This window comes from Rattus norvegicus, chromosome Y (genome assembly GCF_021556685.1).
Source record: "Rattus norvegicus strain SHRSP/BbbUtx chromosome Y, alternate assembly SHRSP_T2T, whole genome shotgun sequence".
Lineage (NCBI taxonomy): Eukaryota > Metazoa > Chordata > Mammalia > Rodentia > Muridae > Rattus > Rattus norvegicus.
Genome location: NC_141555.1, coordinates 71,428,463 through 71,433,642, shown reverse-complemented (window position 1 = coordinate 71,433,642; position 5,180 = coordinate 71,428,463).

The window sequence follows — 5,180 nt, the reverse complement described above, 5'->3', positions numbered from 1 at the left end:
GCAAATGAGATGAGTCTTCATCAGGAATAAAGGGAAGAAGACAGGTAAGGTAATAGAGAACTCCCTGATGTATTTATCCCTGTGAATCTGAGATGACTGTTCTCATCAACCTGTATATCTAAACTTTAACATTACAACAAAGTACACTCACATGAGTTTAAACCTTTGTACTTTTCATTGTGTAAATATTTGCAATAGAGCTTTCAAAGTAATAATGTTGTGTGATGTGTGTATCTCTTTTTAACAGATTCCCTTGTATAACTTAATAGAATAGATAAATGGCTTTCCTTCGTGTTGTATGTAATGAAGACAGTGTCTCTTCTAACAAGATATGCAATAATTTTCCTCTATAAAATTTAATATGTTCATATCTTGCCAAAACATCAACCAAAATTAGTTATCAAATGCTTCCTATACTTACTCAGTGTTTTTTTCCTAAATATTGACTTTAAGATGCATTTAGTAAAATAACTATTGAGGAGGATGGAGGGAGGGATGAATGCGAGGGGATGAGGGGATGTAGGAAAGGGAGTGGGCTTTGGAGGAATTAGGTATAGGGAAAGCAGGGAAAAGAGAATGGAAGTTACAAGTGTTGGGTGCGCTTCTCTAGGAAGTGCCAGAGACCTGGGAAAGGTGAATCCCCAGGGTGTCTATTGGGGTGACTCTAACAGTCGGGATACAGATCCTTAATTGTCCAATTCTGTAGCCAGGCATGACTCCCGGTGGTGTGACAAGGAAAAAACCCACGCACAAAACCTTCAATCCAAAATGAACACAGCCTACAAGCTCTTCAGAGACATAGATAGATAGAGCAGACGTGGAAGGAACGTCCAACCAATGGTTAGTGCAGATTTAGACCTACCCGAGGGCAAACACCAATCTCAGACACTATTAAAGATTCTCTATCATGATCGCAGACAGATTCTTAGCATAAGTGTCCTCTGAGTGACTCCACCCAACAGCTGAGAGAAACAAGTGAAAAGATTCACCACCAAACATTAGCTGGAGCTTGGGGAATCTTGATAAAAAAAAAAAAAAAAAAAAAACAGGTGAAGAATCGAGGCCCAGATGGTTTGAGGGACTCCACAGGAAGACCAATAGAGTCAACTCACAGGGACTCTCGGGGTTTGCCAAAGACTGAACCACCAACCAGAGAGTGAACATTGACTGAACCTGAACCCCTAGGACATAGGAAGGAAATGTGAAGCTTTGTCTTTTTACGGGTTCCCCGGACAATGAGTGTTGGCATCCCATGAAGATGGAGCACCGATTTAGGGATATAAAGTGAGTAAATAAATAAATGAATTTTAAAGACACAGATGTCCCATATACAGATAACATGTTTTGGGAAAGTCCAATTCTACTTTTTCGACACCCGCATGAAGACAAAGACTGTGTAGTGCCTATGCCCTTAGAGGCCATAATCCTTTTCATTCTGTTCTTCCATCAGAGTCCTCAAGCTCCACCCGTGGTTTGGATAGTGGGTTTCTGCTTCTGTCTGAGTCAGGGGCTTATTGGACTCTCTCAGAGGGAAGCCATGATAGACTCCTGGCTGCAAGCATAACAGAGCGTCATTAAAACTGTCAGGGATCAGTGCTCATCCATGGGATGGGTCTCAATCTGCACTAACCATTGGTTGATCATTCCTCACTCTCTACTCTATGCACGGCCCCTGCATTTACTGTGGTCAGAATAAATTTTGGGTCAAAAGTTGGTCTCTCTATCACTCCATTTTGGTTGCTCTCTGGCTACAGGAGGAGGGCTCTTCAGGTTCATATCACTGAGGCTGTGATTCTCAGCTAAGGAAACACCCATTGATTCATGGGCATCTCTTACCCCAGCCCTCTGCCTCTTTCTGGATATGACCTCTACCTCCCCACCCCTATCCATCTAGACTGCTGTGTCTGGCCTCAGTAGCAGAGGATATGATCACAGAGACAGGATATACAAGGTGAGGAGATACCTGTGCGGTCCCCTCCTGCTCAGAGGAGAAAGGACTGGGGGAAGGATTGTGAGAGGGGTGAACTGGGGGTGGGGGGGCAGTGTGCAGCATGGAAAGTGCATAAATAAACAGATAACTATGAAAATAAGTAAGTCTACTTGAAGGTAAGAAGCAGGTGTGTGTGTGTGTGTGTGTGTGTAACTAAGTGAATTTGAAGGTAAGAAGCAGGTGTGTGTATCTGTGTAAGTAAACTTGAAGGTAAGAGCTGTTATGCATGTGTCTGTGTGTGTGTCTGTGTGTGTGTCTACATATATATATATATATATATATATATATATATTTATATGAAGGTAAGAAGCTGGTGGGTGTGTGTTTAATATTAAATTATTACATTTGAGAAAGCAGTGGTCTATGCAGAAGACAGGACAGCTTAGGCACTATATTTACAAAAAAAAATGGCTTTTGCGGAAGATGAAGAAATGATTTGGTATTTAATAGCATTATCTGTTCTTCCAGAGAACCTGAGACCAATCCCCAGCTCCCGAGTGACAGCTCACAATTGGCTGTAATTTTAGCATCAAGGAATCTCACACCCTCTTCAACCTCCTGGACACAAGGCATGAATGTGTTGCACACGTGAACAAGGAGGTAAAACTATTGCATATGTACAACAAATAGTATAAAAACAGAAGAACAGTCCCCGGTTGACATAATTTGATTTTCGTGAATATTCATAGTGATGATCACAGTCAAATAAATACTTTATTGATCTATAATGCAATCAAAGTCACTAAAGTTAATGATCACATGGGTCACTTAAAATCTATTTAAAAATTTGCAATAAAAATTTGCAGTCATCAAATTAAAATTTTATTAATATACAAATTAATAAACATTATTATTCTCATATAGAGCTGAAAATAATACTTTCCACATATTTGTTTGGCTTCCATGAATATTGCAGTTTGTGGTTAGTTTGTTGTTGGTTTTTGTAGGAGTTCATTTCCAGGTATTAGACCATAAATGCTATAAACGCATGCAGAATACACTACAGGAACTTAGGCTCTCTTGTGTTGAATCCAGGAAGGTTGCTATCTGTTTTCCTTCTTGTCTGATCAATTTTCTCTATGTACATTTCAAGGATATTTTTTTTCTTGGATTCCTCCAGTTTTGTCAAGCTGATATCTGATTGCTGATAACTGTAGAATATTTAATTTTTGAATGTCTTTTTTGAAGCTATTCCCTGATGTCTGCACTCTCAGTGTTGTAGATTTTCAAATGCACGGCCAAATGAACAGCTATTCAGGGACTAAACATGCCTTATAACTACTGTTGTTTTGACTTTTTGAAAGAAGAAGTCAGAAAGGGATGGTGTTTGGGGTAAGGGAATCTTTCGGGGAAAACAGGAAGGAGGGCAGCATTTGAGACTTAAATAAATTAATAAAATAAGTAAATACAAAAATTAAGGCAGAATTCAAACTATGCAGGAAAATCAGATTTAAACGATAGGGAACAGTATGGTTTTATATTGTAAACAAATTCCTGAATTTTATATGCTTTAATCAATCTAATGACTAATTCTCAAAAATTCAGAAAATTGAAAAAAAATGTTAAAAGTAACACAGTAGGTTGACCAAATCATAATAACAATCTTTCAGAACAATGAGTCCATGGAGAATTTAATTATTGCCTTTCTGTTTGGGTGACTCATGCCTAAAACAATACTGTAGTTTTAGTGTAATGGTAATTTTTTTAATGTCTTCCAAATTTTCAGCAAACTTAAACAGAATTTTATTTTGTTTCATTATACTCATAAAGACTCAAGATTCTAATTTTGTTATTTTATTTTCTTGTTGAATAGCAACCTGAATCTAATTATCTGACACTAGCTGACTTTTATATTTGTATTCTGTCACTTGTAAACCCACTTCAATTCCTGTAAAATGTGTGCATGCATGCTTGGGTGTGTGTGTGTGTGTGTGTGTGTGTGTGTGTTTGTGTGTGTGTGTGTGTGTGTGTGTGTGTGTGTGTGAAACTATGATATTGATGTTGAGAATCACCTGGCTGAAATTCTTTTCCTCCACCCTACAGAAATGAAAATGTGGAGGAAAGACTACTCCTGTTCCAAAATCATAGGCCCTGGGTGCCCAGAACTGAAGTATGGTCTGACCAAATGGTACACAAAGCAGAGGCTAACAATTCACTGTCCTGAGAACTACTTAGCAGTTCCAGTGCAATGCAATGAATGTACATGTACTGAGGAATATGGAATTGTAGCATAACAAGCTGAGATCATTTACAAAAAAATTCTGGAAGATTTCCAAGAGCTAAGAATGGATACAGAGAATTTTCAAGGCCCCAGAGTCATTTGCATGTGGTTTAAACTCTGTCCAGATGAAACCGCTTAAGTACTTGACTGATCTACTAAAGTAATTTAGTAGCAAGCATACTTTAAAATTGTTTGCAATTAAGCATGGCGGTGAATAAAGGGAACACTCTAAAACAAAGTTATGTTTCTTAAGTTTGTTTCAAGAAAACAAGAAAGAGCACAGTGATTTTGTTTTCGTTCTTTCACAGACTTTGCTCCTTTTTGAAAGAGCACTTTGGGATCCTTAATTACCTATTTATTATCAGAACTTTCTTCTGACCCTAAGTTGTTCTCAGTGCTGCCTTGACTCCTTGGTTCCTTAAACTATAGATGATGAGGTTCAGCATGGATGTCACTGTGTTATGAAGATGACCAAGAATTTATCAACTCCTTGTGGGTGGTTAGATTTGGGCCTCAAGTAGTTTTGTCCAAACCCTACAAGGCAACCTATTCCCAATGAAAAAATTGCTAAATGGGCACATACCTTACGACTCATTTGGGTTGCATAGTGAAGAAGGGCCATACAGTGGCCAAAGGCCATGACTGCCAATAGGAAACACTCAGTAATACCAAAAAGTGTGAAGAACAACCTCTGTGTGGCACATCCCTCCTGAAAGATTCCTCAGATCTCACTTACAAGGCTCTCCATATCTTGGGTATGACAGAGCCAGTGTGACCACTTTCCAGGATACATAAGTTCACCAGAAAGAAGTACATGGGGGTGTGTAGAGATGGACGGGTCCAGATAGCAAAGGCTATGAGAGCAGAATGAGGGTGAACAGAGGAAGCATTCTCCAGGGCCCTCACAGTTCTTGGCAATTGCAAAGCATTTGACAGACAAGCCCTTTTCCTGCCACAAAGAGCAATTGA